Source organism: Vipera berus, assembly GCF_964194415.1.
Source record: "Vipera berus genome assembly, chromosome: W".
In the NCBI taxonomy this organism is placed as follows: domain Eukaryota; kingdom Metazoa; phylum Chordata; class Lepidosauria; order Squamata; family Viperidae; genus Vipera; species Vipera berus.
In genome coordinates this window covers 35,031,510-35,045,202 of record NC_138210.1, presented here as the reverse complement: position 1 = coordinate 35,045,202, position 13,693 = coordinate 35,031,510, and the positions used below count along the sequence as shown (strand labels likewise).

General features: G+C 43.0%; 1 long non-coding RNA gene across 1 annotated transcript; it reads right to left on the bottom strand.

The window, feature by feature from the left end:
* Positions 1–4,790: 4,790 nt before the first annotated feature.
* LOC308676045 lies at positions 4,791–7,863 on the bottom strand. The gene is made up of 3 exons (XR_014028255.1): positions 7,736–7,863; positions 5,917–6,012; positions 4,791–4,898 (listed from the first exon to the last, which is right to left on the bottom strand). It is a non-coding gene; the product is annotated as an uncharacterized lncRNA (long non-coding RNA).
* Between the last annotated feature and the right edge of the window lie 5,830 nt (positions 7,864–13,693).

Sequence of the window (13,693 nt, the reverse complement as noted above, 5' to 3'; positions counted from 1 at the left end):
TCAACAGTGGCCACAGGATTGGAAAAGATCAGTTTACATTCCAATTCCAAAGAAAGGCAGTGCCAAAGAATGTTCAAACTATCGCACCATTGCACTCATTTCTCATGCTAGTAAAGTCATGCTTAAAATCCTACAAGCTAGACTTCAGCAGTATGTGGATCGAGAACTACCAGAAGTACAGGCCGGATTTCGAAGAGGCAGAGGAACTAGAGATCAAATTGCCAACATACGCTGGATCATGGAGAAAGCTAGGGAGTTCCAGAAAAACATCTACTTCTGCTTCATTGACTATGCTAAAGCCTTTGATTGTGTGGATCATAACAAACTGTGGCAAGTTCTTAAAGAGATGGGAGTACCAGACCATCTTATTTGTCTCTTGAGAAACCTATATGCAGGCCAAGAAGCAACAGTGAGAACTGGACACGGAACCACTGATTGGTTCAAAATTGGGAAAGGAGTCCGGCAAGGCTGTATACTGTCGCCCTGCCTATTTAACTTATATGCAGAGCACATCATGAGAAAGGCAGGGTTAGATGAATCAAAAGTTGGAATTAAGATTGCCGGAAGAAATATCAACAACCTAAGATACGCAGATGATACCACTCTAATGGCAGAAAGTGAAGAAGAACTAAAGAGCCTCTTGTTGCGGGTGAAGAAGGAGAGTGCAAAACTTGGGTTGAAACTTAACATTAAGAAAACCAAGATCATGGCATCCGGCCCTCTCAATTCCTGGCAAATAGATGGGGAAGAAATGGAGGTAGTGACAGATTTTATTTTCCTGGGCTCCAAGATCACTGCAGATGGGGACTGTAGCCAAGAAATTAAAAGACGCTTGCTCCTGGGGAGGAAAGCCATGGCAAAACTAGACAGCACACTAAAAAGCAGAGACATCACCCTGTCAACAAAAGTGCGTATAGTCAAGGCTATGGTCTTCCCAGTTGCAATGTATGGCAGTGAAAGTTGGACCATAAGAAAGGCTGAGCGCCAAAGAATTGAGGCCTTTGAACTATGGTGCTGGAGAAGACTCCTGCGAGTCCCTTGGACTGCAAGGCGATCAAACCGGTCAGTCCTAGAGGAGATCAATCCTGACTGCTCTTTAGAAGGCCAGATCCTGAAATTGAAACTCAAATACTTTGGCCACCTGATGAGAAGGAAGGACTCACTGGAGAAGAGCCTAATGCTGGGAAAGATTGAGGGCAATAGAAGAAGGGGACGACAGAGAATGAGGTGGCTGGATGGAGTCACTGAAGCAGTAGGCGTGAGCTTAAATGGACTCCAGAAGATGGTAGAGGACAGGAAGGCCTGGAGGAACGTTGTCCATAGGGTCGCGATGGGTCGGACACGACTTCGCAGCTAACAACAACAACAAGAGGACAGTTTGATATGTTAATGGCAGATCAGGTGGCAACTAATTTACGATATGCCAAACATAATACTCTTAATAATGCTAATAAGCCGGGTAGGTGGTTAGCTTATTTATTAAGGAAAAAACAAAGATCACGTAATATTGATAAGATAGAATATAAGGGTAAAGAGGTGTTTCAGCAAAATCTTATTAAAAAGCTTTTGTTGAATTTTATTCTAAATTATATGCTAGGGATATAAAGCAAGGTTTAGATATGGATAGTTACTTACAGGATGTGAATATCCCAATACTTACACAAGAGCAACAGGAAGGGATGAATCAATTGATAACTGCTGAAGAAATTATTTTAGCAATTAAACAAGTAAAAGTGGGTAAGGCACCTGGAACAGATGGTTTATCAGCTATTTATTATAAAAATTTACAATCAGAAATGGTGGAGCCTTTAAAAGAATTATTTAGAACAATTCAATTTGGAGGAGAAGTGCCTCCATCGTGGAAAACAGCATTTATAACTTTGATTCCGAAGGAAGATCAAGATCTTGTTCAACTTAAAAATTATAGGCCTATATCGCTTTTAAATAATGATTATAAAATATTTGCAAAGATTTTAGCAAATAGATTAATGAAGGTTATGCAGCAAATGATTCATAGTGATCAAACAGGATTTATAAGTAGTAGACAAATGAAAAATAATGTGAGAGATATTGTAAATTTATTAGAATTTTTGGAAAGAAATAATCAAGTCCCCGCAGCGCTGATTTTTTGGGATGCTGAAAAGGCCTTTGATCAATTGAATTGGCAATTTTTATTCAAAGTTTTGGAGAAGATGGAGTTTGGTGATACGTTTTTACAACCTATTAGGGCAATATATCAAAAACAAACAGCTCAAATAATAATTAATGGTAGTTTAACAGAAGCTTGTAAAATTGAAAAAGGTACAAGACAGGGTTGTCCGCTGTCGCCATTATTGTTTGTTTTAACATTGGAAATATTGTTGATCGAGATACGTGATTCAGAGAAAATAAAGGGAATTAAAATTAAAGATCAAGATTATAGATTGAAAGCGTTTGCGGATGACTTGGTAATTACATTAAGTCAACCAACTCAATTGGTTACAGATTTAATGGAAATAATTTTACAATATGGACAAGTTTCTGGATTTAAGGTAAATAGGCAAAAAACTAAAATATTGGTTAAAAATATGACCAAGGAACAAAAGGAAGTTTTAGGAAAACTAACGGGATTTGAAATAGTTAAGAAGATCAAATACTTGGGGGTATATCTTTCAGCTTCAAATGCAAAATTATATAAAAATAATTATGAATTGTTATGGTCAAAAATACAAAAAGAATTAGATAGTTGGAAAAAATTACAATTGTCCTTATTGGGAAGAATTGCAGCTGTGAAAATGAATGTTTTACCTAAATTCTTATTCTTGTTTCAAATGATACCTATACTTAAAAAAGACTCAAATTTGGAGGAATGGCAGAGAGGTATTAATAAATTTATTTGGGCAGGGAAAAGACCGAGAGTAAAACTTAAGATAATGCAAGATGTACGTGAAAGAGGTGGTCTTAAAATGCCCAATTTTAAATTATACTACGAGGCTGCAGCATTATCATCAATTAGTAATTGGTTTAACTTAACACAAGGGAGATTATTGAATATTGAAGGATATGATTTGTTATATGGTTGGCATGCTTATTTATTGTATGACAAAAAAGTGGATAATGCTTTTAAGACACATATATTAAGATATGCCCTGTCGCGAGTTTGGAAAAAATATTGTTATAAGTTGAATTTTAAAATTCCAGTTTGGGCAATACCTAAACATGCGATAGAAAATATAAATGTGAGATTTAAGCATGATGTGATTACATATAAAGAAATTCTTAGATTGGAAAGAAATGTATGGCAATTAAAGCTATTTAATATTTTAAAAGAAGAAAAGATAGTACAAACTTGGTTTCAGTATGGGCAGTTACAAGCTAGATGGAAACAGGATTAGAAATTGGTATTTCCATAGTAGATGAAAATTTGGTTAGACAAATTAGAGATCAAAGTCCTGCACATATAAGAAGGATATATAATGCATTGATAGAAATAGATTCAGAAACGGAACTTGTTAAAGATTGTACGATAAAATGGGCCCAGAATATTCAAGAACCTATAGCGATGGATACTTGGGAAACAATCTGGGTCAGAAATGTAAAATTTACACAGGCACAAAATTTAAGAGAGAATTTTTATAAGATGTTTTATAGATGGCATTTAGATCCTAAGAAATTGGCACGTATGTATCCAAATTATCAGCCTAAATGCTGGAGGTGTGGTTGTGATGACGCAACGTATTATCATATATGGTGGACTTGTAAAAAAGTTACAGCTTTTTGGATTAAAATTTGGTGGAATATGCAGAAGATATTTAAGAAAAAGATAAAGTTTTCTCCACAATTATTTTTGCTGGGTATTACTATAGACTGTACTGCTATAGAAACTAAATTGATGTTGTATTTAATAACGGAAGCAAGACTTTTGGTAGCGCAATATTGGAAGAAGGAGGATTTGCCTACTATAGAAGAATGGACTTTAAAAGTTTCGAACCTGGCAGAAATGGCAAAAATTTCAGCATATTTGAAACACCATTGGCAACAAAGATATATCTTGGAATGGAGAAGATGGATTGATTTTATTCAGAATAAATATGGGACCAAAAAGTTTCATTTAGCATTTGAATAAGTAGTAGATTTATAAGATTTATTATTATTTGGTTATTTTTAAGGAGAGTTAAAATTCGATAGGACTTAAAGTGTTATTATAGTTAGTTAGCATATTATAGTTTAAGATTGTTAGGGTTAATACCCTGTATTATGCTCTGGGAAGTCTGGGGGGGGGAGTGGGTCTTATGTATATGTATTTGTAAAACTTTTTAATAAAAAAAAGTGTTGGGGACTTTCACAAGGAGTGGACTGAGGCTGGAGTCAGTGCATCAAGAGCCACCACACACAGACAGATCCTGGACATGGGCTTCAAATGTCGTATTCCTCTTGTCAAGCCGCTCCTGAACAACAAACAACGTCAGAAGCGTCTTACCTGGGCTAAAGAAAAACAGACCTGGTCTGTTGCTCAGTGGTCCAAAGTCCTCTTTTCTGATGAGAGCAACTTTTGCATCTCATTTGGAAACCAAGGACCCAGAGTCTGGAGGAAGAATGGAGAGGCACACACTGCAAGATGCTTGAAGTCCAGTGTGAAGTTTCCACAGTCTGTGTTGATTTGGGGAGCCATGTCATCTGCTGGTGTTGGTCCACTGTACTTCATTAAGTCCAGGGTCAACGCAGCCGTCTACCAGGAGATTTTGGAGCACTTCATGCTTCCTTCCGCAGACGGGCTTTATGGGGATGCTGACTTCATTTTCCAGCAGGACCTGGCACCTGCCCACACTGCCAAAAGCACCAAAAGCTGGTTCAATGACCGTGGGATTACTGTGCTTGATTGGCCAGCAAACCCGCCTGACCTGAACCCCATAGAGAATCTATGGGGCATTGTCAAGAGAAAGATGAGAGACATGAGACCGAACAATGCTTGGTCTTACCTGACAGTTGCAAACCTCAGGATCTCTCACCCTGGTAAGCCTGCAAATTGTTCAGGAAGCCTCATGGGGTGATTCCAAGGTGCTCATACATCAAACAAGCAAAGATTCCAGCTTTGGCAGCACAGCCAGCTGTCACCAGCAGTGCAACCCCCCCCCCCTAAAAGATGTTGCTGCTTAAGGCATCATTTTCTTGGAAGTCGAGACATCCTTCTTTATTTTGAGCCTATCTTCTGGAGTGTTGACTATTCCTGCCATCTTGGTGTTGTCTGCAAATTTGATGAGTTCACCTTCTATCCTCTCATCTAAATTGTTTATGAAGTACTGGGCCTAAGACAGAGCCTTGTTGTACTCCACTGCATACTTTCCTCCCTGTAGATGTAGGTCCATTAAGGACTACACGTTGAGTGCAGTTGGTCAGCCAGTTACGAATCCATCTGGTGGTGATGCTGTCTAATCCACATTTTTCTATCTTATCAAGTAGTAGGTTGTTGTCTACTTTATCAATGCCTTACTGAAGTCCAAGTAAATTATCTCCACAGCATTTCTCTGGTCCACTAATTTAGTCATGTTGTCAAATAATGCAATAAGGTTTTTTTGGCATGATCTGTTCTTGACAAACCCATGTTGTCTTCTGGTTATAACTTTACTTGCCTCTAGGTGTTTCCAGATCATGGAAACTTGTGGTACCCCACTGCTTACTTCCCTCCATGTAGATATAGTACTATTAAGAACTACTCATTGAGTACGATTTGTCAACCAGTTACAAATCCATATGTTGGTGATGCTCTTTATCCCACATTTTTCTACTTTACCAAGAAGTAGGATGTGGTCTACTTTGTTGAATGCCTTACTGAAATCTAGGTATACTAGGTCCACAGCATTTCTCTGGTCTACTATTTTAGTCACTTTGTCAAAGAATGAAATAAGTTTGTTTTGGTATGATCTGGTTTTAACAAACCTGTGCTGGCTTCTAGTTATAACTTCATTTGTTTCTAGATGTTCGCAGATCTGTTTTTTGGTTATCTGTCAACGCTGCTAACATCGGATGTTCTTGCTTTGACAAAAGATGAAGAAGCAGCTATTTTATTTTTCTACTTGTGTATCACTTTTAGAGTTAAAGTTAGATAAAGATGGGAGGGGGAAGGAAGACTATGAATGGGGGATTAGTTAGACATAATAACATAGTAGCTGAGCACTTTCAAGGTTGTATGTAATAAGAGGCGATGAGAACTGGCGGGTTAAGTTAAGGAGGAAAAACTTAACTTTGAAACTAATTGGAGAATGTGATTTATGACGGTTAACTAAAGGAGGGTACTATGCTTTAATATTATTGTGCTCAGGGGAGGGGAATCCAGATTTTGGCTTTAACCAAGTATTGCCGATGTTATGTTACTCTAATAAAGACTTCCAAGGTAAACAATGCCTCAGAGTTCTTTGAAGAGTTCGTCCGTCGGAAGCTTGACATCAAGCCAAAATCCACCAACTTTACAAACTGACTAAGGGGTCCCGAATCCCTGTCACTGTCTCCAAATGTGGGAGACAGGCTGATGAAGAGTTGGGGAAGATTCCATCATGGAGGAGGAGATGCAACGATAACGTGAACAAAAAACCTAGCGAGAGGGTTCATTGAAAGGACCAAGTCTGCTGTGGGAGCCCCTGTACTGTTTAAAGAAAAAAAAGATGGGTCTCTTCAACTTTGCATAGATTATAAAGGTCTTAACGCGGTGAGTGTGCAAAATAAATATCCCCTCCCCCTCCTGGAAGACTTACTAACCCACCTGGCCAAAAGAAGTGTCTTCACTAAATTAGACCTGAGAGAAGCTTATTACCAGGTGAGAATAAAAGAGGGAGACGAATGGAAAACTGCCTTCAACTGCCCCATGGGGAGCTATCAATTCAGAGTCATGCCATTTGGGCTACAAGGGGCCCCAGCCGTATTCATGCAGTTGATTAATGAGGTCCTACATGATCATTTATACAAATGGGTTCTGGTGTACCTTGATGACATCCTGATATACAGCACGAATACGACTGATCATATAAAGCTGGTGACAGAAGTGCTAAAGAAACTGTTGAAGGCCAAACTTTATGTCAAGTTATCAAAATGTGAATTTCACCAGACCCGATTAGATTATCTTAGTTATAGAATTTCCAAGGAGAGTATTGAAATGGACCCAGCTAAAGTGAAAACCATAATTGAATGGCAACCCCCAAAGACTTGCAAACGGCTCCAGAGCTTTCTAGCTTTTGCCAACTTCTATCGTCAATTTATTCCCTCTTTTGCTGAGATTGCTCTACCCCTTACGGAACTACTCAAAACAGGTAAAGGAGGGGGGAAACAGCGACCGGGCCAACCACTAGCATGGACTATGAGTTGCCAAACAGCTTTTGAGAATTTAAAAAGACTATTTGCTGAACCGGTCCTAAAACACCCCTGCCCAGGGGAGCCCTTTGTAATTCAAGCCGATAACAGCAACGTGGCAGTCAGGGCTGTATTACTGCAAAAGAATAAAAGTGGGGTCCTGCAACTCTGTGCCTACACCTCTTAAGAAATTTAGTGAAAGTGAGAGGAGATGGGCAGTCTGGGAGAAGGAGGCCTTCGCAATTAGGTGGGGACTATTAAACTGGCGACACTAGAAGGGAGCAAGGTGCCTTTTGAAGTATGGACAGATCACAAAAATCTAGAGGCACTGAAAACTCCCCTGCAAATTGTCCCCAAAGCAAGTGCGATGGGCACAGTACTTTAAACCGTTTCAACTTCACTCTAAAGTACATACCGGGAGGAAAAAACTTTCTAGCTGATGCACTATCGAGATTGCCCCAGTACAAAAGTTGAACGTGAAGAGATTAACGAGGCAATTATCTCCAGTCCACAAACTGCTGCTCAACTCACACCTCGCAGGACCCCTACTCCTGATGACCCTGGGGTAAAGAAAATAAAACAACTCAACACCGATCAATGGTTCAAAGACAATCAGGTGGTCTGGCTTACAGGGGGGGGGGAATTGTACTTGCCTGAAACCCTCCGTCTTCACACTCTCAAACACAGCCATGAAGTCAAACAGGCTGGACACTTTGGATATCTAAAAACTCTACATCTCATCCACCAGCAATTTTGGTGGCCGGGACTAAAACGAGATGTGGAAAACTATGTCAGGAGCTGTACTGTATGTGCCACCATGAAAAGAATCCCAGGGAAAACCCCTGGGTTACTGCAAACAGTGGCCGACCCTTCTCAATCATGGGAAGAAATACCTATGGACTTTATAGTAGACCTACCTGACAGTAGAGGAAATACTGTCATCTGGACCGTGATAGACCTGTTTTCAAAACAGGCTCATTTTATCACCTGCTAAGGACTCCCATTGGCCCAATGCCTGACTAGGTTGTTCCTAAAAAATATCTACCGGCTACATGGCACCCCTAAGCGAATAATTTCAGACAGAGGGGTGCAGTTCACAGTGAAATTTTGGAGGAATTTTCTTAAATTAATTGGATCATCTCAAGGCTTATCAACTTTTCACCCGGCTACTAATGGGGCTGCAGAATCCACTAACAAAATGGTGGAACAATGTCTCAGATGCTACGTTTCTCATTAACAAACAAACTGGACCAACCTCCTCCCTTTCACAGAGGTGGCTTACAATAATTCAGTACACAGCAGCACCGGCTACACACCTTTCCGGGTAGCCACAGGGAAAGAATTCAACCCCATACCTGAATACCCTCAGTTGCCCTCTGCTTCCCACACACTTGATCAGTGGGTGAGGGGTTGGGAAGAAGTTTGGAAAAACACAAAGATGGCCTTAAAAAGACTTCTAAGACCTACAAAAAGCAGGCTGATAAAAAGAGAGCTCCCCAAAGGACATTCCAAGTTGGGGAAAAGGTTTATTTGTTGACCATATACTTACGCCTCAAACTACCCAACAAGAAATTAGGACCGAAATTCTTGGGGGCTTTCCCCATCGTGAGAATTGTCAACCCGGTCACAGTAGAATTGAAACTCCTTAAGACTTTTATGAAAAAATCATCTGGTTTTCCATTGCAGCTTACTGAAACCTTTTCAAGCCTCCAATTTAAGACCTCCCCCTAAGAAGGCACCCAGACCCCTCATAATAGCGGGTCAGACCCATTATGAAGTGAAACGTATTCTTGACTCTAGAATTTTTAAGGGAAAATTTGTGGTACCTACTACAATGGAAGGGATACTCTACAATGGAAGGGATTACTGGCATTGTCAAGAGAAAGATGAGAGACATGAGACCAAACAATGCAGAAGAGCTGAAGGCCGCTATTGAAGCATCCTGGTCTTCCATAACACCTCAGCAGTGCCACAGGCTGATAGCTTCCATGCCACGCCGCATTGAGGCAGTAATTGCTGCAAAAGGGGCCCAAACCAAGTACTGAGTACATATGCATGCTTATACTTTTCAGAGGTCCGATATTGTTCTATGTACAGTCCTTGTTTTATTGATTGCATGTAATATTCTAATTTTCTGAGATTGTGGATTTGGGGTTTTCATGAGCTATACGCCATAATCATCACAATTATGACAAATCACGGCTTGAACTATCTTGCTTTTCATGTAATGAGTCTATCTGATATATTAGTTTCCCCTTTTAAGTTGCATTACTGAAATAAATGAACTTTTGCACGCTATTCTAATTTTTCGAGTTTCACCTGTAATTAAATATTTAATGTTAGTGCTTTTTCCACATTTTATGGCAAACCCGCTTGTCAGTTAAAATTCTTTCTCCTTCAAGTCCAGTAATAATAATTTCCATTAATCCCATTTGTGTATCTAACTTTTCTGTTTTTATATGAATATTTTAACAACTTATTTCATTTGAGTTAACCCTGTTGCAAATTCTTCAAGTTTTTGGTCCAGCTTTTCATTTAGGGTTTTAGCCATTGCATCAAATTTATCAGACAGCTAATTTTTTGTGGTTTGTAGATTCAAGAACATTTTCTGCTCAAAACTCTCCATAAAAAGTTGGACATTAAAATCCTCTGATTATCTTCTTGCCTACTTGCTCCTTTTTGGAGGTCTTTTACTTAATATATAGTTATAAAAATACTTGGTTAAAGTTCTCTTTTTCTGAATAAACTTTAGTGGCCTGTCATAGCCAATTATACAGCACACCAAGTAAATAATCTCTAAGCAATATTCAAGGTCAGGAGGATTTCAAAGTGTTCCCAAACAATACTGAGGTGTTCTCACAATGAGAAGGAGGAAAATAAAAGAAAATTTTCCCCTTCTTGAATTAATAAACAGTAGGTATGTACAAAGAGAAATGGAATAAAATACTAAAGTTCTTTAAAGTTTATATTAAATGCAGCCTTTTCAATAAGTAATGAAAAAGCCAAAAAAAGGCTAAAATCACTTCACATCAAAGGAAAAGACTGGTTTGCAGTTGTCATTCCATGCGGTAAATCCACTCATTCAAAGTAGAAGGCAAAACAAACAAGTTATAAGTTAATTAGTAGAGGGGGCTGCCTCTAAAAATGCAGATGACAGTCTGTCACGTTCCTCCTCCCGCTCTCCAGCTTGGTCTTACCTGACAGTTGCAAACCTCAGGATCTCTCACCCTGGTAAGCCTGCAAATTGTTCAGGAAGCCTCATGGGGTGATTCCAAGATGCTCATACATCAAACAAGCAAAGATTCCAGCTTTGGCAGCACAGCCAGCTGTCACCAGCAGTGCAACCCCCCCCCCAAAAGGTGTTGCTGCTTAAGGCACCATTTTCTTGGAAGGCGAGACATCCTTCTTTATTTTGAGCCTATCTTCTGGAGTGTTGACTATTCCTGCCATCTTGGTGTTGTCTGCAAATTTGATGAGTTCACCTTCTATCCTCTCAACTAAATTGTTTATGAAGTAGTGGGCCTAAGACAGAGCCTTGTTGTACTCCACTGCATACTTTCCTCCCTGTAGATGTAGTTCCATTAAGGACTACAGTCCCCAAGACTGAAGCCACCAGCTTTAACTTCTAGTCTGGTGCGGAGGCAAAGTCCAGATCGTTATCAGCGGCGTGCTAGCCCCGATTGTCGTCAGCAGCCAGAGCCCTGACCACCATCAACGTCGTGACAGCCCTGATCGAGAATAGTATGTTAGCCCTGAACGGCGCCACCGCTACGTGAGCCCTGACCAGTACCTGTCACGACCACGCCCGCATGAAGAAGCACACAGCAGTCAGCAGGAATGGGTGACAAACCAAAGTTGCTTTATTTAGCCTCAAAGGGAAATCAAGTCAGCGTTGGCAGCACATTGCTCCCAACGCACGTAAATAGCCAGCGGCTTCAGGAGGCGACTGGAGGCCAGACGGCAGACAAAAGAGTCCGGGAGGGCCTGCAGCAGGAAGGTGTTTGGGCCAGTGACGCGGCAGCTCGGGAACAGGATCCTGTTGGGTGGCAGCCGCTGGGCCGCTACCCCTAGCGGTTCCCCCCTGAAGTGTCGGGCCCACGGGGCTCGACAGGCAGCTCCCCCTACCAAGGCTCCACCTGGAAGACAAGAGGATGTATCTGAGAGACCGGCCACCCGACCAGACGGCTCCGCCTGTCCTCCACTCGTCCTCCCCGGATACGTGCAGTGGAATGTCCGGACCAAACGAGGCGCGTGAACGTCAGTCTCAGCCATCCAGGAGGCTTCCGTCATAGGATAACACTTCCACAAGAGTAGGTACTGTACTCTCCCCCTCCTCACCCTTGAGTTGAGGACTTCCTGTACCTCAAAGTGGTCACTGTGAACAGGTCCAGGGGCCTGCTAAATCCCCCAACCCACAAGGCGTCCCTCTGACAGGCTTTAGCAGGCTGCTGTGGAAAACCGGGTGGATCTTACCCAGGAACTTCGGCAACCGGAGCCGCACCGTTACTGGGTTAATTACCTGTACCACCTGGAAAGGCCCTAGGTACTTGGGACTGAGTTTCTTACATGGTACTCGGAGTCGAAGATACTTGGTGGACAGGTATACCAAGTCCCCCACCTTGGGGGGTTCAAAGGGTCTCCGTTTCCTATCAGCCTGCTCTTTGGTCATCATTGCGGCCCTCTCTAATGCCTTCTTCACCGATCCCCACACCTCCCCCAGTTGTTCCATCCATTCCCTGGGTTGAAAAGGGAAAGGCTTCCCCTGGTCATACTCAGGGATGGGGATGAAGTCATGACCTGACACTACCTTGTACAGGTAGAACCCTGTGCTACTATGGACCGTGTTGTTATGTGCCACCTTGGCAAACGCCAACAGGTCCACCCAATTCAATTGTTGGTAAGACATGTAGCACCGCAAATAGCGCTCCACCATGGCATTTGCCCACTCTGCAGTTCTGTTGGTGCAAGGATGGTACGCCGAACTGAGACCCTGGGAGGATCCTATGAAGCGGACAAACTCTCTCCAGAACCGGGCCGTAAACTGCACCCCCCGGTCCGAGATGATACGGGGAGGCACTCCATGCAAGAGGTAGACGTGGGTGATAAACATCCAGGCCAACAGCCGGCCTGACGGCAAGCCCTTGCACAGTACGAAATGTGCTTGTTTGGAAAACAGGTCGATGACTGTCCAAATGACGTTGTAGCCACGACTCTCCTGCAATTCAACAATGAAGTCCATGGCTATATCCTGCCAGGGCCTGGTGGGGTTAACCACTGACTGAAGGAGTCCTAACGGTTTTCCCCCACGGGGCTTCGTGGTTGCACAGATGTGACAGTCCCGTACGTAGTCCTCAATCTCATGTTTCATATGCGGCCACCAGAATTGCCGACGTGCCAGATGCAAAGTCTTCAGGAACCCGAAGTGTCCTGTCTGCCTGGCATCGTGACACTGATACAACACTTTTTTCCTCAGCACCAGGGGCACATACATCCTGTCCCCATGCCAGGCCAAACCATCCCATGTTGTCAGAACGTGTGGATGGCCGTACACCCAGTCATCTCCTTTGAGTGCCTCTCTCAGATCGTGGAGCAGGTCGTCTGTCGCTATACAAGCTACATCCCCAACTACCTCCAAACAGCATGGGGGCATGAGTGCTTGTACCACCTCCTCCCTCTTGCTATCATATTGTGGTAAACGCGACAGTGTGTCTGCCAAGACGTTCCGTCCCCCTGGGACGTATTTCAGGGTGAATCGGAAACACCGGAAGTACTCCCAATGCACGTAAATAGCCAGCAGGCTCAAAGGCCCCACCCCCCCATCACAAGCCGACATCCGCCCACGTAGCCATATACTGTATACATTTCCCCTCCCCTTCAGTTCCTTTCTGCATCTCTACCTGCGTGCATCAATCTGCCTTTTCCCTCTCCAGCATGCTGCTCCTAACAACGTTAGTACCCCAGGTAACCCCCACCCCAAACTCCAGACACCCAACCCCACACCCCGGGCTGTTCCCCACCACCCCCAAAACATCCCGAGCCGCCCCAGCCTCACCGCTACATAGCTGACCAGCGGCAAACCAATCAGGAGGACCCAGGTGTCCAGCCGTGTCTGCCTGGGTCCCAGGAGGCCACCAGCCGGTGGCCGGGAGCCCAGGCGTCGTCCGGCAGCCAACAAGTGCAACTGGTGAGTCCTGTATGTCCACAGCTGCCAGCACACCTGAATCCAGCAGACGAGGAGATGAGGACGACGGGACCAGCCGGGAATCGGCAGGTCCAGCTGGAGACTCCGACTGCACAGACGTGGTGACCAGCTGGCAAGCAGCAGGGAATAGCGGGACCACCTGAGAATCGGCAGGCCTGGCTGGAACGCCCG